Raw genomic sequence first — 24,871 nt, 5'->3', positions numbered from 1 at the left:
GAGGAGGTGGATAAAGATACATAGTCGTTGTTGTTGTTGTGGTCTTCAGTGCTGAGACTGGTTTGATGCAGCTCTCCATGCTACACTATCCTGTGCAAGCTGCTTCATCTCCCAGTACGTACTGCAGCCTACATCCTTCTGAATCTGTCTAGTGTATTCATCTCTTTGTCTCCCTCTACGATTTTTACCCTCCACGCTGCCATCCAATACTAAATTGGTGATCCCTTGATGCCTCAGAACATGTCCTACCAACCGATCCCTTCTTCTAGTCAAGTTGTGCCACAAACTCCTCTTCTCCCCAATTCTGTTCAATACCTCCTCATTAGTTATGCTATCTACCCATCTAATCTTCAGCATTCTTCTGTAACACCACATTTCGAAAGATTCTATTCTCTTCTTGTCCGATCTATTTATCGTCCATGTTTCACTTCCATACATGGTACACTCCATACAAATACTTTCAGAAACGACTTCCTGACACTTAAATCTATACTCGATGTTAACAAATTTCTCTTCTTCAGCAACGCTTCCTTGCCAGTCTACATTTTATATCCTCTCTACTTCGACCATCATCAGTTATTTTGCTCCCCAAATAGCGAAAGTCGTTTACTACTTTAAGTGTCTCATTCCCTAATCTTATTTCCCCAGCATCACCCGAGTTAACTCGACTACATTCCATTATGCTCGTTTTGCTATTGTTGATGTTCATCTTATATCCTCCTTTCGAGACACTGTCCATTCCGTTCAACTGCTCTTCCAAGTCCTTTGCTGTCTCTGACAGCATTACAATGTCATCGGCGAACCTCAAGGTTTTTATTTCTTTTCCATGGATTTTAATACCTACTCCGAATTTTTCTTTTGTTTCCTTTATTGCTTGCTCAATATACAGATTGAATAACATCGGGGAGAGGCTACAACCCTGTCTCATTTCCTTACTAACCACTGCTTCCCTTTCGTGCCCCTCGACTCTTATAACTGCCATCTGGTTTCTGTACAAATTGTAAATAGCCTTTCGCTCCCTGTATTTTACCCCAGCCACCTTTAGAATTTGGAAGAGAGTATTCCAGTTAACATTGCCAAAAGCTTTCTCTAAGTCTACAAATGCTAGAAACGTAGGTTTGCCTTTTCTTAATCTTTCTTCTAATACAAGTCGTAGGGTCGATATTGCCTCACGTGTTCCAATATTCCTGCGGAATCCAAACTCGTCTTCCCCGAGGTCGGCTTCTAGCAGATACATAGCACAGTCACATTAATGTGACCACCACCTCTGTTCGACGTCAAAGTACGATAACCACACACAGAGGGCAGGTGGCAGCACTAACAATGGAGGGTATAAAAAAGTTGTCGGGGTGGGGTGGGGGGGACGTAGAAAACAGTGCAGTCATTGTCGTAATGTGGGAACGGACCGATTTATCTGACGTCCAAAACGGAATGATCATTGGCTTCCGGGCCAAGGATGGAAGCGTTTCCGAAACTGCTAAGTCTGTAAACTGTTCACGTGCTGTTGCAGTTGAGTACACAGACAAAATGGCGCCACCGACGCAGCTTCAGTGCACTACGGGCAATAGATGACAGGGTTGGACGAAGGCTGCTAAGATATGTGAGGGCGAACTGAGGTACAACAGTTGAGAAGCTGACCGCCCTGATGAGCTACCAACAGTGTCTCCTCCTCAACCGTCCGACGAACATTGCTGCGTATGGACCTCCGCGACAGGCGCCTGATTTATCCACCCATGCTGACTGCTGTTCATCGTCGAGGAAGGCTGGAGTTTGTACATCAATACTGCAACTGAACGTCCACTGAGATGAACCAGGTTTTATGCTCCATCGGACAAATGGCCGTTGACTTGTACGGCCCTGCAACTATCGTCGGAAGGGTCTTGGCCGGAGGAGGAAGCCTGTGATCTGGGAAATATTTTCGTGGCGTTCCGTAGACGATCTCGTCACTCTGGAAGGCACAATGGATCAACACAAATATGCAGCTAACCTTGGGGGCCATGGCCACACCTACAGGCAGTCTGTTGTTTCTCGGCATGACGGCATCTACCAGCAGGACAACAGGACAATGCAACGTGTCACATAGCTGGTAGTGAATGTGTGTGGGTCTAAGAGCTCCAGGATGAGTTTTCTGTACACCCCTGGTCACCATATTCCGTCCTTCCCCCCCTCCCCGCCCTCCCCCACTTATTTAAATCCAATTGAAAGTCTGTGGGACTACCTCGATTGGGCTGCTCGCGCAATGGATCCTCAACCGTGAAACCTAGCGCAGCTGGCCACAGCACTGTAGTTGGCATTGCTCTACATCCCTGTCGGCATCTTCCAGAACATCACTGACTCTCTCTCTGCACGTCCGCACTGCAAACTGTGGTTATTCAGAGATTTGTATAAGTGACTGGAGCCTGTATGTCTTGTGAATAAAATGTAGCGAATGCTCACGCTGGTAAGAGATATTCCGAGACTATTTAATGATGATTTTGAGGCTTTATTGGAGCTACATTCCCCCCCCCCCTCCTCCCCTCCTCCCATTCCCCCTCTCCTGCCCCCCCCCCCCCCCTCTGCGAATGAAACCAAACACAAAGGCTGCAAATGGAGGGATTGTGCCAGCCAGGCCAGATGAGGTCTTGCAATCTGACGATAACCAAAACATTGTTTACGTTGTCTGTAGTACGATAGTACGTAAGAGCACAGAACCCTCACGCTGTAACTAAAATAGCCGCCAAGGTGGCCGAGCGGTTCTAGGTGTCACAGTCTGGAACCGCGCGACCGTTACGGTCGCAGGTTCGAATCCTCCCTTGGGCATGGATGTGTATGATGTCCTAAGGTTAGTTAGGTTTAAGTAGTTCTAAGTTCTAGGGGACTGATGACTTCAGAAGTTAAGTCCCATAGTGCTCAGAGCAATTTGAATCATTTGTAACCAAAATATTTCTTTACCCGCAAGTGGGCCATTGTATAACAACTTTTGTAATATGAGGTGATTATAATTCGCATGTTACTACTGATCGGTCTGAAACGATTTTTAACTTCTTGATAATATACCGAAAGAAGCTTTGTAGTAAAAGGCGAGCTATGAATATCGATTAAAATTTTCTCTACAATGCGTAATTAAAAAATTTCATTTTTTTTCCTGACGATATGCACTCACACAGCATCGTGAAGAGGGACACCTTTGCTGTCCTAGCTCAAGAGAAATGAACTCTCCAGTTCCAAGAGGAAAAAACTATACTTGGTTGCTAAAGACATTTAGGTGGTTTTACATCTTTGCAACGATGCTGTTGTGCATGTAAGAAGTTTTTGTTTTTAGTCTCTCCTTCTGCTACCTCACTGAGGAGCCATAGAACAGTGCGATGTCGTCCTGTGGAATGGCAGTCCACTCTTTGGCTACTCAGTGTCGCAGTGGGTCAAGGTTTATTTCTGGCCTTGGAGAGCCGACCGCGCGCTGTCAGATCGTGGGCATCACGCTAAGCACGGAAGTTAACGTATAGCTGGGAGAACTCGGTAGCTACGGAGAAACGCTACGTAAGAGGCCTTTGCCCAACTGGAAGGCCACACACCCTCTACAATTCAAACGACACCTCGAGTGCTAAGATGACGTTGTAAGGTGTGCGCCGTATTCTTCATTGGACCACTTACGATCACATCAGGCGATTAGTCAAAGTGTAAAGCGAGGCAGGAACTGCTCATCTCAAACTACCATCCAACTAAAACTTTACTGGTAACTTCTAATGTACTCCTTCCGCAGAAGACCATACCTATGCTCCGCTGCACCATATTTTCGATTTCTTACTCCAGTGACAGTATTTGAGGTACGTTTCAAGGAAGCGAGACATTTACACAGCAGCGAAAGTGACTCATAGACGAATCATTGAACCATAATAGTTGTTACTGGCGTTACACGTCGAGTGCAACATGGGTCCTGATTCGGTCAGCGGTCGCGGATCAATACACATTGGCTAATTGAGTGGTGCAGTTGTCTATCCATCACTGTTGACGGGAACCAAGGCCGCTGATATGTTGACCTTCCTCGGTCACTGATGTATAACGTCGCAAAGCCACGCATTGCAAGAGTTGTCACCCACGTCCATGACAGGATATTGCTCAAATTTATGAAAGAAGAAACATTCTTGGTTGCAAAATTGGATTTTTTAATTTTATTATCCTCCAATAACGCGTCTCGCCTTACACGAGGCAGCTTCAGATTGGCCTAGGAGAAAAAATACAACCTTTCTTATAAATGGCTTGACTCCGATTTAGCAAAATTGGACTAGCGAGAAAAAATACTGGCAAAACACGGTGTTAAGCACATAGGATGCCGCGCATACAAATGTCCCATCATGAAACCGCCTTAGTCAGAATTTGAAAAAAACATTGCACAGTGTCTACATCTACATCTCCATTTATACTCCGCAAACCTCCCAACGGTGTGTGGCGGAGGGCACTTTACGTGCCACTGTCATTACCTCGCTTTCCTGTTCCAGGCGCGTATGGTTCGCGGGAAGAACGACTGCCGTAAGCCTCCGTGCGCGCTCAAATCTCTCTAATTTTACATTCGTGATCTCCTCGGGAGGTATAAGTAGGGGGAAGCAACATATTCGATACCTCATCCAGAAACGCACCCTCTCGAAACCTGGACAGCAAGCTACACCTCAATGCAGAGCGCCTCTCTTGCAGAGTCTGCCACTTGAATTTTCTAAACATCTTCATAACGCTATCACGCTTACCAAATAAGCCTGTGACGAAACACGCCGCTTCCCACGCCCGGGTTCCCGGGTTCGATTCCCGGCGGGGTCAGGGATTTTCTCTGCCTCGTGATGACTGGGTGTTGTGTGATGTCCTTAGGTTAGTTAGGTTTAAGTAGTTCTAAGTTCTAGGGGACTGATGACCATAGATGTTAAGTCCCATAGTGCTCAGAGCCATTTTTGAAACACGCCGCTCTTCTTTGGATCTTCGCGTCTCCTCTGCCAACCCGACCTGGTACACATCCCACATTGATGAGCAATACTCAAGTGTCCTCTAAGATAAGAGTAAAATATATTTGAATATGACCGATAAAATGTTCAGAAACCAGTAAACAGTCTAGTGCACTAAAAGCCCAAAACATACTAAAACTAAAATTTGAAATTTAAAAATACATAAAAAAACAACTTACTGACGTAGACGATGTTAAATACACGCGATAATCGCCGCAGCAGGTAGTTGCTCTTGTCAATTTTTTTAAAAATGGCCTCGCGTGGTGTCCTACAAAACACATAACCTCGAGAATAGTCAAGAAATAATCAAAAGCAAACAACGGGCTTGGTCTCACAAGAAGTACGCATATCTGTATAAATTGGAAGCAGATTACCTTGTCAGATATGCGGCGCCGTCCACATCCACTAAAACGATATCAAGTCTCCAGAGATGCTTCACACAGTAAATACTTAGGAAGCAGAGTTGCTCAAGCTTCTGGCTATGTGCATAGTACTGGGCATAGAAATGTACAAGAAGTATACGGCTAGTATACGCAACCTACGACAGATGGCTCATGTAAATTCACAAAGAGAAATACGACGAGCAATAAAGCCATATAAAATATCTTCCTTAAAATTACCGGGTAGATGTTTATACAAATGGGTCATAATAAACAAGAGAAATAAATTTTTAAAAAATCAATTAAGTATAAAAGTATATATTGGTGTGGCGCAAGTGAATAAAACCTGCACGAGGGAACCAAGAGAACTAATTTCTTAGCGGACCAAGTAATATTATGGCTAAAAATCATTCCGTATACTTTTTCCCCTTGAGTCAAAATTAGGTCACAGACGCGCTAGATAACGTCATATAATAGTCGGTAAGCTCAGAAAGTAAGACAGAATCAGTAATATTCTATCCGGGTGCTCTTGGTTCCCTCGTGCAGGTTTTATTCGTTCGCACCACAGCAGTATGCACTTTTCTAATTGTTGATTTTTTTAAATTTATTTCTCTTGTTTATTATGACCTATTAGTATAAACATTTTACCTGGAATTTTAAGGAAAATCATTTACATGACTTTACTGTTTGCCACGTTTCTCTTAGTGATTACATGAGCCGTCTTCTGTGGGCTGCGTATACTAGCCGTATACTTCTTGTACGTTTCTATGCCCAGTACTATGTGCACAGCGAGAAGCATACGCAACTCCGCCTCCTACGTATTTACTGTGATGCATCTATGTGGGCTTCATCCCGTTTTAGTGGATTTGGACGGCGCCTCATAGCTGACAGGGTAACCTGCTGCCTATTTATACAGATATGCGTACTTCCTGTGGGACTCAGTCGGTTATTTGCTTTTGAATACTTCTTGACTATTTTCGAGGTGATGTGTTTTGTAGGGCACCACGCAAGGCCTTTTTTAAAAGGCAGGGGCAACTACCTTCTGCGGCTTTCATGTGTCTTTAGGCGCGATTTTCCCGTGAATTCAACATCAGCAATTTGTTTCTTACATATTTTTAAATCTTTGTTTGAGTGTGTTTTGTGCTTTTAGTGCATTAGACTGTTTACTGGCTTCTGAATAATTTATCGGTCATGTTTCACACCGCTCATTTTTTTATTTTTTTTGTTTCAAATTATGACCACGGCGATTTTCTGATAGGACATTTGTATGCATGGCATCCGGTGTGCTTAACACGATATTTTGCGAGTAAGTTATTTTATTTTCTCTTGCTATTCAAATTTTGCTAAATCGGGGTCATGCCATTTATAAGAAACGTTGTATTTTTTCTCGTAGACCAATCTTAAGACGCATTGTATAAGGTGAAACGCGTCATTGGAGGGTAAATAAAATTAAAAAATCCAGTTTTGCAACCAAGACTGCTTGTTCTTTCATATTGCTGCCGCTAATTGCAATACCACGCAGCGTATGCTGGGATTGCATATTCCGCCCTGGTATGTCCCCTATACTCCCATTTGACGCACAATACAGGGTTCAAAACCGGAAACAAATTGGTCTGGGGTAATCTATGACGTAGGCATTCTAGGAATTAGATGGAGCACAATTTTCTGAATAATGTTTCGTCAGAGACTGTAGAGAACGTTTCAGTTCGTCGCAGTTCACAGTTTAGAAAAATGAGCATCCTGAATTACAATAATTAACAAGAACAGCTGAACTGTTTGTTCAGATCGTGCAACTGACGTCATGTCGTGATGCCATCCGAGCTTGTCAGGGATTTCTATGTCAAGGCGAAGTGCGTTTTTAACACCACGTTCCACGTTATATTTAATTTTGTGTTTTTCTTCTTATAGAAGTTGTTTTATTGGTTATCTTTTGCCACTGTGCATATTCTAATGAACATAATTTTAGTTCTTGAGAATCCTAAATGATGTTTTTATTCTGGTTCCAACAAAAGATCAGTTCTAGTCGATTCGATTTGTGTGGGCTGTAATGCGACAACTAGTTTTGTGTAATGTACTGCAGGCACAAGGGAATTTACATGGACTGTTATCTATTTGCACTTGGACGATAGCACCATGTCACTGATCGTGTAGTAGACTTCTGAATTAGTTTTTTTTTTTCATGTTTCATGTATGTGAAAATGCATCCGCACCAGGGACTCTACTGGAACGTAAAATCTTTAATAAGTGTTTAAGTTTCCAACATATTGTGCACACCCACAAGAATTAAATCAGTCGTACATGAAGTCTTCTCGTCGTAGGACTGAAAAACTGAGTGGAGCAGTCTTGAAAACTTATACAAAGCAAGAAACAGAGTAATTCTAATCTCCCAGGCGGCATTTAGACGACAGAGAGCGGGGCACATTTCAAATTGATGCCATGAATAGGCCCTAAATAAGAACATCCCAGTCGAAGATCAGATTACAAGAAGAATAGAAGAGTAGTGTGTCCGTCAGTGTGTTCTGCTTCAGTATCGACCGACGACTTAGTACTATCTGCTATGGCGTTACTATGGCCTCAGTGGCAGAGCGCCTGTCACACCGCTGGGCTGCTTACCAAGCGTTAGTCTCTGACCCGTCCAGCTAGACAGCCCTCATTTGTCAAGAAAGTACTGCTGGAGAAAATTTGCTGTTAGCAAACGTTCTCGTTTGTCACTTATGTCGACTGTAAAACTGTGCTTCGAAGTGACTATACTACGTTTCGTTAATTCCATTACACCACTCCTCAAAAAGAATTTAACGGAGAAGCTCTTGCTTTTTTCATAAAACCTTCTGTTTTCTTTTTACAAAAAATCCATTAAGCAGCATCTACAGGGTCCCACAGGGAATGGCCAATATTCAGTAACATGACTGGAACGGTCATTCGAAATGAAAAGATCAAGTAAATGTGGGTTCTAATATGCATACCTTAAGAGCTATGAACACTTTTTCAGTAGAAGAGACGTGTTTCACAGCAGCGAAGGTGCACAAATACTCATAGCTCTTAAGATATGCACTTTTAGAGTCCATGTTCATTACACATTTTCTCCTTGCTTTGGTCCATACGGCAATTTTTCAAAATATGAAAAGCGAAGAGTTTTCATTAGAAGAGATTTGTTTCACTGTAAGGAAATGAGGAAGTAGACTTTTTTGCTTCTTATCATCATTCCTATCGTACCCCTGAATATTGACCACGCTACACCCACACCATATTTCGCAAGCCAGCAAACGGTGTGTGGCGGAGGGTACTTTTGGTACCACTAACTGATGCCCAGTGCCCGTTCCACTAGCCAATGCCGTTGGAAGAATGATTGTCCGCAAGCTCTACTTTCTCGAATGTTCTCGTCTTGGTCATTAAGGGAGATCTATGTGGGAGGAAGTAATATGTTTTCCGACTCTTCCCGAAAAATGCTCACTCGAAACTTCAATAGTGAACTTATCCGTAGTCCACACTGCCACTTATAACGTCTCTCTCTGAAGTGTGCTGAACATCTCTGTAATGATCTCACGCCGACTAAACTAACCCCCTCTTCGTTGGATCTACTCTATCTCTTTTATCAATCCTACGTGGTAAGGATCATAGATTGATAGATAATGCTCAAGAGTTACCTTGTAAACCACTTCCTTCACGTATGAGTCATATTTTATTAAGCTTCTTCTTATGAATCTGGCATCTGCTTTTGCTACTGTTTGTTTTATGTGGCCATTGCTTTATATGGCCATTCCACTTAAGGTCACTCTGGATAGTTATTCATAGATACTGTATGGTACATATTGTTTCCAGAAATTTGTCATCTGTAGTGTAGTTGTACAGTAATTGACTTCTTTTCCTATATATTCCTCCTGAGACTTTCTGTATTTGCTTTACTTAGGCATCACTCGTTAACTGTTCTTTTTTAGCTAATTCTTTTGTCAGGACACCTACCTACTTCCTCAGTTTCTGGCAGAGAGGACAATTACATTTAGACCCATACAGTGTGTCCCGTATGCCCCTGAAATCCAGGTATGCAGCAACTGAATCGCGCTGTCATCAGACGGTGGTGGAGGTCGGGATGTGGTTGCAGACACGCAAATATCCACTGACTACAGTCTTTCTCGAAAAGTCTGTCTCATACGCACATTAAAGTGAGCAAAAAGTTCTTGCGAAGCAAAGGCGCATGCATGTGATTAAACTTCCGTCACAATAACTTCTTTTTGATACGTAAAACGAAATTTCAGTAATTGGAAACAGAGGCGCCACAAGGTTTTGAGATTACTCAAACACTTAAGCTTCTCGTTGATAGTGGAAAAATAATTTAATCGGCTTTCTACGGCTCATCTTGTGGATTCTGTTAAATTTGAGACACAGTGTGTACCAAATAAAACATTTTTGTTTTCTTTGAAACTCTGCAATGATGTGCATTACTAAGACTGTTACAGTCAGAGACTATCACTTAGCGACTGATCAATACAAGAAAGTCTGACAACACACCCTCACGGCTTGACTTCTGCCAGAACTTCTCTCCAAGTTTACGAGCTGCACAGAAGCTCTCCTACAGGTCTTGATGGACTAGCAATCCTCGAAGAAAGGATATCACACTGAAATGGCTTAGACACTTCCATCGTTCCATATCGAATACGTCACTAGAGTGGAGCGTGGACTGTTATGAAACTTCCTGATGTACTACCACTGAGTCCGAGTACAAAACGCGGACTCGAACCCACAAAAGGCAAGTATCTGTATTCCAGTCTCAATGTGGCAAGAAGTTATAACCTGCCACGAAGTTACCCAGCAGCACACACTTCCTTGCAGGGTTAAAAATTTTCTAAACAAATTGTGATCTGTGTGAATCTCTCTGTGATAATGGAAATAAAATGGGCGTACGGCATCGTTGGTCGGGAGGCCCCATCCGGGGACGTTCGGCCGACAAGTGCAAGTCTTATTTCAGTCGACGCCATATCGAGAGACTTGCGCGCCGGTGATGAGGATGAAATGCTGATGAAGACAACACAACACCCAGTCCCCGAGCGGGGAAAATCTCCAACCCCGTCGCGAATCGAACCCGGGCCCACTTGCATGGGAGGCGAGTACGTTACCACCCAGCTAAGCAGGCGAACTATGTGATAATATTTATATTTCAATCAGAATACCAGTTCAGAGTTATTGGTAATCTGCACAAAGTCTTACCCCTCAAGTAGTATATCTGCCGAACAACTATGCACGAATGATTGATTTGAGGAAAATGCAGACAACTAAGCCAAAATAATATGAATTATAGGCCCAGATGGAAAACGTCTGCGCCATAAAGACGTACTTCGACAGAGGTCAGGATATTAACGAACACATCCTGGGTGACTTCGAGGACACAGTTGTCGCACCCAGAGGTGCTTCACTGAGAACGGTTACAATATTAAGTTCCCATTATAATATTTAACTATGTAACACATCTTATTAATGACATACACAGAGTCTTTCATTCAACTTTGGTCTCCACTCTAGGCGGAGCCCTCCGTATACGACTGGGCCTCTTGTTACGCCGGAGGTTTTCGGAGCATCGTTTTTTTTCACACGCCCTGTTTCCGTGCTTCTGACTATGTGGTTTCTACGTTAACTTGATGCCTTCAGCTCTTATGAAATATAGCAGTTTTCACCCGTCAGTAGCTTTTGGGAACACATGAGAGCGTCAACGTTTAGAATGCAGAGGAAGCCCGGGCTTCCACACTCCATCACCCGGTATCTGTGTTACTAAACGGGTAACACGGTGCACAGTGCTCACTGCCGGTTACAGGTTGCGTACCTAACGGCTTGTAGGGGCAATAAAAATTTGAGTTCTAGTTTTCCTCATAATTACGACCGAATTTAAAAATTTTAAACGCTGTTATAGCCTTCTCAGTAAGTGGTATTATCTTATATTAAAGGATTAACACAGTGTGACAAGTGTAACAGTTAAAAATTGTTTATACTCGTATGTGTTGAGGCAGAGTAACTCAGCGCAAAAATTACCCAGAATATATTCATACAGTATTTGAGAGAGAGAGGGAGAGCACTTGGCAACTTCGAACAAACTTTAAACATAATTCCGAAGCTTTACAAAAGTTTTTCTCGCTGACACTGCCCATAAAGTAATGAAAGGAAATAAGTTCATCGCTTACTACATTTTCGCTGCTCACGCAGAAAAACTTCAACATCAGCATGACATTTTAGTTTATCACTTCTATAATACTAACCACTCGCAACATATTTTGCGCAGAGTATCCAAATATACCACCGACTGTGCCTGCAAAATTGTGTAATTGTGTATATACTTCAGGCGGTATGAAGTCATGAACATCGAGGTGCGTGAAAAACTAGCTTTTGCTAAACCAAAGTGCGAATTAGTCAGACTACACTCGCCCAATGTTTGATAATGAGAGCACTTGGCGACTTCCAACAATCTTTAAACATAAGTTCAATCCTTTTCTAAACTTTTTCTCGCTTACATGCTTAATGTCAAGTATTTAACAAAGGCGTTTGAAGTTGTTTTGTACCTGGGAATTCGATTGATGGAGATGGAATTACTCGTAAAGTCTGAATCAGCATGGCCATAACGGGAGATAAAGGCTGTCACTTCATAATGCGAATCCATTTCCTCAATCAGTGCGTTACCTCGTTCAGTATCTGACACTGGATCTACCTACAGCCGCACGAATACTCCGCAAGCCCCATAGTAGGGATTTGGCGTACCAGCAAGGGCGATTTTCTTTCCTGATTGATTCGTGTATTGAGCGAAGGAAATATGCCCTAATCTCTTTTCTTCCCATGATCTCTGTGCCAGATATAAGATGGCGGCAGCATGAGGGTCACACTTTTTTCTTCCAGTAGAGGTGCGCTAAATGTACCTAAAGGTGCGTCCACTTGGTAGCTTTTTGTCCCGTTCAACTTAGCGCATGCGCATAATATTCCAACAGCATAACTACACAAGTGCAATTGTGTACGCGTAATTTCCTAGAAATGGAAGCCGTGTGTGAAGCGCATTGCTTCCCGCCTTCGGTGGGATCCTTTGTGCTTTTTAGCAAACGACAGGCAGCTGAGACTCATGTGTGTTTCATTCTGTATTGTATTGAGCTTATGTTGCGAGGCGATTTATGTGCAGTAATGTCTGTTGACTCCAAAGGAAGCACATTTAAATTTATAGATGAATACAGACAAAGAAAAGTCGTTTGGAATACCGTTTATAAAGATTATTTGAAAAATACTTTGAGGTGTGATGGCCTGAACGTCAAATATTAGGTAAAAAGCCTCATATTGCTGCAAAGAACAAACTGCCATAAATTTCGAAGAAGGAAAAAGAGAAGAATAAGCCAGAAATTTATGAAACGTGTGTATGAAAATTGTGGATGAATATTCTTGCTATGATAACTTAATAGCAATTACTGAGGAGCCTGACATCTGAACAAACGAAATGTTAGGGTATGTGTATAGCACCAAAAAAACTACCAGAAATAGAAATGAAGCGCACTGAGGGTGCCAAAAATTCAAACGTGAAAAACACAGCTACCCTTCCAGTGGATTTGGGTGTCTGCGGCATTCCCATATTTGTCGAGCCCGAGGATGTGTTAATCTACATACGAAGCGTAACTGGCATAACTGCAGATATTTCTGTTGACAACTGAGGACATTGTATTGAACGACATTACATCAATATTTACGTCAATTGCAGGCTACTAACTACAGCCACTACACGTCTTATGTTTTTAGATTGATCAGTACCTCCAATTATGTGTGGCAAGAGCAGACTACGCTACTGGCCATTAAAATTGCTACACCAAGAAGAAATGCAGATGATGAACGGGTATTCATTGGACGAATATATTATACTAGAACTGACATGTGATTACATTTTCACGCAATTTGGGTGCATAGATCCTGAGAAATCTGTACCCAGAACAACCACCTCTGGCCGTAATAACGGCCTTGATACGCCTGGGCATTGTGTCGAACAGAGCTTGGATGGCGTGTACCGGTACAGCTGCCCATGCAGCTTCAACACGATACCACAGTTCATCAAGAGTAGTGACTGGCGTATTGTAACAAGCCAGTTGCTCGGCCACCATTGACCAGTTGGTGACAGATCTGGAGAATGTGCTGGCCAGGGCAGCAGTCGAACATTTTCTGTATCCAGAAAGGCCCGTACAGGACCTGCAACATGCGGTCGTGCATTATCCTGCTGAAATGTAGGGTTTCGCAGGGATCCAATGAAGAGTATTATGGTTCAAATGGCTCTGAGTACTATGCGACTTAACTTCTGAGGTCATCAGTCGCCTAGAACTTAGAACTAATTAAACCTAACTAACCTAAGGACATCACACACATCCATGCCCGAGGCAGGATTCGAACCTGTGACCGTAGCGGTCACGCGGTTCCACACTGAAGCGCCTAGAACCGCAAGGCACACCGGCCGGCAATGAATGAAGAGTAGAGCCACGGGTCGTAACACATCTTAAATGTAACGTCCACTGTTCAAAGTGCCGTCAATGCGAACAAGAGGTGACCGAGACGTGTAACCAATGGCACCCCATACCATCACGCCGGGTGATACGCCAGTATGGCGATGACGAATACACGCTTCCAATGTGCGTTCACCACGATGTCGCCAAACACTGATGCGACCATAATGATGCTGTAAACAGAACCTGGATTCATCCGAAAAAATGACGTTTTGCCATTCGTGCATCCAGGTTCGTCGTTGAGTATACACCATTGCAGGCGCTCCTGTCTGTGATGCAGCGTCAAGGGTAACCGCAGCCATGGTCCAAGCTGCTGCAAACGTCGTCGAACAGTTCATGCAGATGGTTGGCGTCTTGCAAACGCCCCCATCTGTTGACTCATGGATCGAGACGTGGCTCTACGGTCCGTTACACCCATGTAAATAAGATGCCTGTCATCTCGATTGCTAGTGATACGAGGCCGTTGGGATCCAGCACGGCGTTCCGTATTACCCTCCTGAACCCACCGATTCCATATTCTTCTAACAGTCATTGGATCTCGACCAACGCGAGCAGCAATGTCGCGATACGATAAACCGCAATCGCGATAGGCTACAATCCGACCTTTATCAAAGTCGGAAACACGATGGTACGCATTTCTCCTCGTTACACGAGGCATCACAACGACGATTCACCAGGCAACGCCGGTCAACTGCTGTTTGTGTATGAGAAATCGGTTGGAAACTTTCCTCATCTCAACACGTTCTAGGTGTCGCCACCGGCGCCAACCTTGTGTGAATGCTCTCAAAAGCTAATCATTTGCATATCACAGCATCTTCTTCCTGTCGATTAAATTTCGCGTCTGTAGCACGTCATCTTCGTGGTGTAGCAATTTTAATGGCCAGTAGTGTATTAATGTTTATTTTCCCCTGGGCGATTAGTCGGGTGTTGAAGTGTGACACGTGGACGCAAGGGGTAAGTCTGTATCGATAGGCAGAGTCCACTTACAAGTTAGTGGTCCAGTAACGACCATGCAGATAACGTCAGGTCGTAAAGTTTGTAAATGTGTTTATGGGAAGACTGTTCGACAGAGAAAAAACAACCAACTCACTGATGTGTGTACATTGAAGGTACCACGTATAAAAATGTCTGCACTTATACCCTTTACACCCTGCATAATTTTACAAGACTAAAGTTATGTAAACAACTTTTTCATTAAATAGAATACACGCGACGCATTTGGAAGTTAATTAACCTTCACATAATGACTAAGAATCTCAAGTAAGTATTTCTGAGTTTCAGGAATAACCACTGACATGCTTTGTTTCGAAATTCGAAATAAATTATTCAGAATGATTTATAAGTCGCCAATTACTAACTAACGAAATCTTGTTGTCAGTCTTCTCACTGAAGTTTCCTCAGCAGATAATCTAAAATCTCGCTGCGACTTCCTTCTGAAATTTGAAAAAAAGAATCTTTATTGTCACTTTTTATTTCTCGTTTCTCTCTTATTTTGATACCTCTTTGCCTACAGTCGCTTTTGCGCTTTGTTTTTCTGTCGCCTTTTCATCACAATAAACGCAGCACAAGCTCTCGAGCAGAGAAGGAGATCAATAGCAGACTACTTATGCAATGAGGCAACATGTGGACACGAGAGCCCATACGTACATGCGCTCTTTTCATAAATTTGTGTGCCCGCCCTTTTATTTCTGTGCGACTGCGACTGCGCACAAGGACAGAGGTATCGTGTGGACATATCTTGACAGACATTCGCGACAACTACCACCTTCTTACAAAAATCCTAGTTTTAAGTTACTCGAGCATTTCTGCTACACTTTTGTAAGGGCTACACAAATCTGTTACGATCCTAGCAGTGGGTCTCTGAATTCGTTCGATATCTATTGTTATGCACATTAGGTAAGGACTCCAAACATTGGAACAGTACTCTCGAATTGGTCACACTAGCGTCTTGAATGCGAGTTCATTTACAGATGCATTTTACTTTCCCAGAACCTTCCTAACGACTGTAAGTCTACCGTTCGCCTCTTCTAATGCTGGTTCTACGTGATCGCCCCGTTTAATATCACTTGTTAATACTACCGCTAAGTATTTACACGGTGTGATGTGTTCAAGATGTTCACCAGCATTCTGTAATATGATACCTGTCGTGTGCTATTTCTTTTTTATATGCATAGCCTAAAATTCACCCACGTTTAAAGAGAGCTATCACTCATTTCACCAAGCGATTTTTATTGAAATCTGTTGCTAAGTTCTGCAAGAGCGCTACACGAAACATACTACACATTATATCGCTTATCGCTTCAGGAAACTCCTTTCGTTCCGCGAATAACTATTAGTTTGAGTGAAGAAATAGTAATTTACGTCATTGATCCGCGCTATTTTGTCTGCTGATCCTATGTTAGAACCACTCAGGAGACCCGATTGTTTAAGTAGTCCTCTGTCCGTTACTTCATCGCAAAGCGTCAGTTTGGCAAGGCTTTGTTACCGACTATTAGGAACAAAAGGAGCTGTACAAGCAAGTCTACGATTTTGTACAGATTGTGCACTAGTACAAAAGAACCCAGAGTTGGAGAGGCTTAAAAAAAAAGGTCACTGTAGGTGGAGTCGCTTTCATTAACCGACATGATGCTAAAATCTTGTTTTACAAACTTCCAAGACGGCTTTCATCACCACCTGTCATGTGAAAAAATGCTACTGAAGAATAGTCTACGCGAGACATTTCAATGCGTTACGTCCTTCAGAAACACGCGGAAATGTATGATGCGTTAGATCAACATATTTTGCGAACTCTTAAAATAAACTTGCGAATCGATCAAGAGGAATCAAATAATGAATTACTATAACCAGTCGCAATTACTATTTCCATTAAGCCTTTAGGATGATTACACCATTATCAGATGAATTCACACCACCAAATAAAGTGTGTGTAAATTGTATGTGGGGCTTTTAGTGAACCTGTGGCCTTCTCTGGAAGCAAAAAGCAAAAACCAAAACATTGTTTTAGTACAAGTCTCAAAGTGGAGGTTGTCGATAGATGCAGGAACACTATGTGCATAACGTCCACCGCACAGTACGTAGACGTGTAGAGTACTGATGGAGACCTTTCATCGTTGCGAGGCTGTATATTGTAAGCTACTTTGGTTTGCTGCACGAATATTCCGTCAAACATTAATAAAGAGTTCAAGGAGGAAGAAAGGCTTTAAAGGAGACTGATTGTAAAACACTCGTGAGAACCATCCTCAAATGTGTGGGATCCCTGCCAGACAGGACTGACAGGTGATATTCAACATAAGCAAAGAAGATCAACACGAATGCTCACCGGCGTTTTGGATTCGCGGCAGAGTGTCGCAGAGATGCCAAGAAACTTGAACTGATAGACGCCTGGAGACAGACGCGATCTCTTCTGTGAGGTCCGACTCACATAGATTCAAGAGCCAGTTTTAAGTGAAAAATCGAGGATTATTCTATAGCATTTTACACATCGCCCCCGTAGAGATCGTAAACACAAGATCTGACTAACTACAGCGTACGCAGAGACTTCTGGGTAACCGCGCTACAAACGCGGTGACATTAAGTGAATGCATATTACGACAAATGATTTGATCTCTCAGGTTTTGCCGATGTGATGGAATAATACCATGTTTCCTGGTCACTCCTCTGATTAAAGGTTTCGGGTGAGCAAATTTATTATGTATCGGTGCTGAATCATATTCGATCATTCACAAAAAATTTGTGACATGCTCGTCTCGACATGTCTGTTAATCCCTCGGATCTATCTAAACTCCAGAATTAAATCATTCAGAAACAATTAGGCCTGGAAATGAGCGTTTTGAGAGTAAGATCCGTCCTGCACAGACACATTATTTGTGTTGCAGATCAGAGGACTGTTTTACAATGCGAGTTCAGTACAGAATGTATAACTTTGCCAACAGGTACACAAAATCGCTAAGTGTGTATCCGATTTGTTAATTCTTTTCATGTTCATTGACATTTTGCATGAAACCCAAAAATGTAGTTTTCCCTCTTGAATTAGTCACAAGCATCACATAGATGAAAACATCACTATAGTCGATTTTTGTCTCTAGTGAAGCCAGCAGAAGACATCGTACTTTGTGTACTAAGCATTTTGAGAAGCATAACTTGTTGTTTTTCAACTTACAAGCTAGTTTTCCCACTGACGCAGCGTTTGCCAAACACGGTCTTCAGCACGTTCTCTATTTTTTCACAAAGGATGTAAGCTGTGGCATAACTGAAATGCATACGGCAGTATCTGTTCCTTAGAGTTCTGCAGTCCATTGTAGGGAACTGAAAATCTTCGCAAATGGAACACCGCATCAAACGAGGACCACTTCCATGGAACTGAGAGACAACTAAATATGAACATTTTGCAATCGACAATGTAACATACGAAAGTAAAGAAAGCATGGCGACTCCAGCAACACTTTTCTGCAAATTGTTTGTATTTATGCACTTAACATTTCGACACGTTATTATAAATATGTATGTACGGCTATGTATCGCGGTGCTTTTCCTTGTATTTATTTATTTTAGTATCATGGTCGAGACACTTAACTGTTTCGGTGCAATCCTTTCAACTGGCGAGTAAAGTCGACGGTAGCGGCTTGTTCGTGGAAGGTAGGTCGCGCCCACGGAACTTTGACAGCTTGCGCACAGACGCAGTCTCAGCACGCACACGCGTGACGGCCTAAGGCCGCCTTCGAAACCATCGCCACGGACGCGCAGAACAGACTGCAGAGCCGATCGCGTCGGCCGCATTCCAAGCCGCTGTTCCTACCGTGCGTTCAAGTCTCCCCCCACTCCTCAACCGAGCAGATAACTACTGTGTGGCTGCGCAGATGCCCTCTGCCGTCGCGTTCTGGTACTGCGAAGCTACTGCTGACTGCCCGCCGTCTTTAAATGTCACTTCTACATCGCGTTCCGTAGACATCGTACTGAAAGTGCCCCTCCAGAAATTTCCACCGCTTCAAGTTACACTTGATTTATAATTACGTTACTTGACAAGAATGAGGGAAAAAATATTCATTGTGACCAGCAGCTGTCGGCAGCACCCGGACAATTATCCTAAAACAAGTCCGACGAAAACATTTAAACGACAACGTGGTCTTCAGACTTCTGAAAACGTAATAAATACTATAACATTATTGCATTATTAGACTGAGACGCCGTCAGTTAGCTCCTCGTTTAGCGTTGCACCGTAATTGAATACTGGTCTTTTCTCTGAAAGTTGTTTTGGATATATTTGCATTTTTTACTTTATAATGTTTGAAACCCTGTTAATTCCGGGCATCCCGTGACGTCTACGTCAACGATAGCTTATTGTGTCCCGCTGCTTTTCCACATAACCTCAGACATTGCGTCAAGCACAGACTCCAATGAATCGTCTCGCAATATGGAACATTCAGTATATCGTATTTAATCATACCTAAATCCGTGAGCAGTCTACTTTGTGGTGATATTAGAACTATTACTCTTTCCCCATGCATGTTGACAACGATGATTTTTGTACGCTTCGTCTATGAACTCGTATGACAAGTGAAAAAATCCCATTTTTTATACACGTCGGCTTAAAGTTGTATTATGCTATCCTTTAGCGATCTTGTAGAGTGTATGTCTGAGTGCTTTTATAAAGTGTTATGCATCTAATCTTTCGTCGCGTCATCAATAGATGCCTCGAAACTCGCAGTCCTCGAAACAGACTTTTTTTTGTTTGTACTCATCCGGGCTCGCTGCGTCGTATATTTATATACACACATCAAAAAAAAGTTTTGCATCACCTCGGTTCCGAGAGTTTCGGAACCTGTACAGAAAATTGGAATAGAGATCAACATGAACATCATTTCGCCCCTTTTTATTGCTCATGAAAATCACACATTGTATGTTGTATCACTACACAGCGAGATCTTCAGAGCTGGTGGTCCAGATTGCTGTACACACCTGTACCTCTAATACCCAGTAGCACGTCCTCTTGAATTGATGCATGCCTGTATCCGTCGTGGCATACTATCCACAAGTTCATCAGGGCGGTGATGGTCCAGATTGTCCCATTCCTCAACGGCGATTCGGCGTAGATCCCTCAGAGCGGTTAGTGGGTCACGTCGTCCATGAACAGCCCTTTTCAATCTATCCTAGGCACGTTCGATAGGGTTCATGTCAGGAGAACATGCTGGCCACTCTAGTCCAGCGATGTCGTTATCCTGAAGGAAGTCATTCACAAGATGTGCACCATATGGCTGCACTATCGGTCGGAGGATGGTGTTCACGTATCGTACAGCCGTTACGGCGCCTTCCATGACCACCAGCGGCGTACGTCGGCTTCAAATAATGCCACCCCAAAACAGCAGGGAACCTCCACGATGCTGCACTCGCTGGACAGCGTGTCTAAGGCGTTCAGCCTGACCGGGTTGCCTCCAAACATGTCTCCGACGATTGTCTTGTTGAAGGTATATGCGACACTCACCGGTGAAGAGAACGTGATGCCAATCCTGAGCGGTCCATTCGGCATGTTGTTGGGCCCATATGTACCGCGCTGCATGGTGTCGTGGTTGCAAATATGGACCTCGCCATGGACGTCGGGAGTGAAGTTGCGCATCACGCAGCCTATTGACCGAAAGCTGCACGAAAAGCATTATTCAACGTGGTGGCGTTGCTGTCAGGATTCCTCCGAGCCATATTCCGTAGGTAGCGGTCATCCACTGCAGTAGTAGCCCTTGCGCGGCCTGAGCGAGGCATGTCATCGACAGCTCCTGTCTCTCTGTGTCTCCTACATGTCCGAACAACATCGCTTTGGTTCACTCCGAGACGCCTGGACACTTCCCTTGTTGAGAACCCTTCCTGGCACAAAGTAACAATGCGGACGCCATCGAACCGCGATATTGAACGTCTAGGCATGGTCGAACTACAGACAACACTAGCGGTGTACCTCCTCCCTGGTGGAATAACTAGAACAGATCGGCTGTCGGAACCACTCTGTCTAATAGGCGTTGCTCATGCGTGGTTGTTTACATCTTTGGGCAGGTTTAGTGACATCTCTGAACAGTCAAAAGGACTGCGTCTGTGATGGAATATCCACAGTCAACGTCTATCTTCAGGAGTTCTGCAAACCAGGGTGATGCAAAACTTTTTTTATGTCTGTATATGGACAATATATATTATGTTATTAGACCAAGACACTGTTGTGTTCGATTACGTTATATCAGGTGGTCTTAACATCGCTCACGCGGCAGACTGCCACACAAAGGAGCCCCGGTTCGATTTCCGGCTGGGTTGGGGGTTTTCTCCGTTCAGGGACAGGGTGTTGTGTTGTCTTCGTCACCATCATCTCATCCCCATCGACATGCACGTCGCCGAAGTGGCATCAACTGAAGAGACCTGCACCAGGCGACCGGTCTACCCGACGGGAGGCCCTAGCCACACGACATTTCCAACATCGCTCTGATATCGCTGTCTTAATTGCTGGCCATGTGATATCGCTGTCTTAGCTGCTGTCACTACTGTATAAGTTTGCTCCTTTGATATTAGTGGAGCTATAGTAAGCATTAAACTTTAGCCAGAGCCGCTATTTGGGAAGTTGTCGAATTATGCAAGTTTATTTCATATTGACTCAACTGTCAATACGCCTGTCAAGCAACGTCCTTATGAAATAAACTTTCATAATTCGACGACTTCGGAATTAACTGCTCCAGCTAAAGTTTAACTACGACACCACTGACATCAAAGGAGCAAACTTATACAGTAGAGACAACAGCAAAGACAGCGATATCATGTGTATATCAAGACCAACTGATATAACCTAAACATAGCAGTCACGCCGACATAGGTCTATTGTCATAAAAATATAATCGAACACATCGGAGTCTCATAGCCTAATACACTCCTGGAAATTGAAATAAGAACACCGTGAATTCATTGTCCCAGGAAGGGGAAACTTTATTGACACATTCCTGGGGTCAGATACATCACATGATCACACTGACAGAACCACAGGCACATAGACACAGGCAACAGAGCATGCACAATGTCGGCACTAGTACAGTGTATATCCACCTTTCGCAGCAATGCAGGCTGCTATTCTCCCATGGAGACGATCGTAGAGATGCTGGATGTAGTCCTGTGGAACGGCTTACCATGCCATTTCCACCTGGCGCCTCAGTTGGACCAGCGTTCGTGCTGGACGTGCAGACCGCGTGAGACGACCCTTCATCCAGTCCCAAACATGCTCAATGGGGGACAGATCCGGAGATCTTGCTGGCCAGGGTAGTTGACTTACACCTTCTAGAGCACGTTGGGTGGCACGGGATACATGCGGACGTGCATTGTCATGTTGGAACAGCAAGTTCCCTTGCCGGTCTAGGAGTGGTAGAACGATGGGTTCGATGACGGTTTGGATGTACCGTGCACTATTCAGTGTCCCCTCGACGATCACCAGTGGTGTACGGCCAGTGTAGGAGATCGCTCCCCACACCATGATGCCGGGTGTTGGCCCTGTGTGCCTCGGTCGTATGCAGTCCTGATTGTGGCGCTCACCTGCACAGCGCCAAACACGCATACGACCATCATTGGCACCAAGGCAGAAGCGACTCTCATCGCTGAAGACGACACGTCTCCATTCGCCCCTCCATTCACGCCTGTCGCGACACCACTGGAGGCGGGCTGCACGATGTTGGGGCGTGAGCGGAAGACGGCCTAACGGTGTGCGGGACCGTAGCCCAGCTTCATGGAGACGGTTGCGAATGGTCCTCGCCAATACCCCAGGAGCAACAGTGTCCCTAATTTGCTGGGAAGTGGCGGTGCGGTCCCCTACGGCACTGCGTAGGATCCTACGGTCTTGGCGTGCATCCGTGCGTCGCTGCGGTCCGGTCCCAGGTCGACGGGCACGTGCACCTTCCGCCGACCACTGGCGACAACATCGATGTACTGTGGAGACCTCACGCCCCACGTGTTGAGCAATTCGGCGGTACGTCCACCCGGCCTCCCGCATGCACACTATACGCCCTCGCTCAAAGTCCGTCAACTGCACATACGGTTCACGTCCACGCTGTCGCGGCATGCTACCAGTGTTAAAGACTGCGATGGAGCTCCATATGCCACGGCAAACTGGCTGACACTGACGGCGGCGGTGCACAAATGCTGCGCAGCTAGCGCCATTCGACGGCCAACGCCGCGGTTCCTGGTGTGTCCGCTGTGCCGTGCGTGTGATCATTGCTTGTACAGCCCTCTCGCAGTGTCCGGAGCAAGTATGGTGGGTCTGACACACCGGTGTCAATGTGTTCTTTTTTCCATTTCCAGGAGTGTATATAACGTTCTTATACGATATTTTTACTCACATCTAAAAGATAAGACTTTTTTTTTACTCATATGTAATCATAAGCTGTTTTTTAAGACCAACCATTAATGTCATCACTTTACCGGCGATAAAATTCTATTAATTAATCCATTCGCATTGTATGCTAGATAACTATTAGGATTCTGAAGCAGGTTCGCATACTTCAGTTCATACGTTTATGAATATAGGAATTAGTTAAAGCTACATCTACACTTGCCATAATACAAACTTTGTGTTTTTTGAATAACTATAAAACCAATTTTATTTTAGTTCCAACAATACATGAGAGTGCCTGTAGAATAGTACAAAGGCAAGACTGTATCAAAATTGTCTCTACACATCTGTTTTAATTTTCTGCACTTCTGTTTGAATTCGATAGTAAGATTTATGTTTTAATTGTTTTGGTACTGGAGCATATGCTCGTGATCTGTAAAATACGTCAAATAAATACGGAAATAAATCCTTATCGGTTGATATTTCTCGCACACTACATTATTAAATATATGAATTTGATTTTTCTTTGCCTGGAGATGAAATAGTCCTGCTTTCACTAAATTCGTGAATGTTAAACTATTAATACCCAGCATAAATATTTTGTGTCGGAGGTGCTGAACAATTTCATGAATCTTAAAAACTGTATTGTATAATACACAGCACAAGTGTATTTGATGTTTGCAAGAAGCAAATGTTACACATAGGCAGCTGTATTAAGAATGGACCATTTTGACACTTTCATTGGGCATTTCTATTGTGCAATGCATGACTGAATACCTTTTTGGAACCCGAAGACGGTCAGATTCATGACTGAAATATATCGCCTTTCATTAAAATAAAATTGTGTAGCTTCGTAAAACGTATTGCAATATTTAACCCCACATAAATGTTTACGAGTGGCTCATATTTGAGTTGAGATATTGTTTTAAACCTACACACACATTTCCGAATCCACTGATATGTGTGAACTATGTCACAAAAAATTACTTTCCGAACAGTTTAAGAGATCATATATACAGCTCTTATGCAGTTGGGTTGTAGTTGTCCGTTCCGTTTCCTTCTTCTTCTTCTTTTTCTATACTGCACACACAGCCGCTTGCCAGAAGCATGTAATGAAGGCATTTTATTGTTCCCTTCATCTCGTTCTCAAATGGATAAAATGTTTTTTCCTACGAATGTGTGCTGGTACACGAGGGAGAAAAAGGTTTTTAGCAAATTATATAATTTCGCTCAGCACTGCATAATGTGGAGAATGTTTCAAAACTGCAGGTCTAAATTATACAAACGGCAAATGGTTGTGAACTGAACATTTAGAAATAACGTAACAGTGGTGATAAATGAATATTTGGCGTGGAACGAGATGGCGAACGAGCAGCGAGTGCGAGGCACTTGTTTGTTAGCTGCTTTTGTTTCATAATGAAATACTGCTGCCACATTTACTAACAAAACAACGCACATTGGAATTTACCATCCTTTCCTATGATACATGGTTGTCGAAAATGGAACTTTACTCATTACAATAACTTGCAGCAAGCGTGTTACCGTCTGTAGCACCTAGAAAGCCAAACGAATATATGGAAAAAAAATTAGCAACAAGCGCCAGTCTAACTGGAAGATATTTACAGGGTAGTAGGTTGTCCATACCATACAGGAGTGGCAGAAGGATCACGACAAAGAACGATCCGC

At 43.6% G+C, this 24,871-nt stretch overlaps 1 protein-coding gene across 1 annotated transcript in view; it reads right to left on the bottom strand.

Moving 5' to 3' along the window:
• LOC124612817 (calpain-C) overlaps positions 1-18,613 on the bottom strand; it is a 461,947-nt gene extending 443,334 nt beyond the window's left edge. The window contains exon 1 of the mRNA XM_047141237.1: positions 18,422-18,613. The gene's annotated coding sequence lies outside the window, so the exon portion shown is untranslated. The remainder of the gene's footprint in view (positions 1-18,421) is intronic.
• Between the last annotated feature and the right edge of the window lie 6,258 nt (positions 18,614-24,871).

The sequence above is a fragment of the Schistocerca americana genome, chromosome 4 (genome assembly GCF_021461395.2).
Source record: "Schistocerca americana isolate TAMUIC-IGC-003095 chromosome 4, iqSchAmer2.1, whole genome shotgun sequence".
NCBI lineage: Eukaryota > Metazoa > Arthropoda > Insecta > Orthoptera > Acrididae > Schistocerca > Schistocerca americana.
Note: the sequence above shows the minus strand (reverse complement) of the source record. Positions and strands in the feature narration are given on the sequence as shown.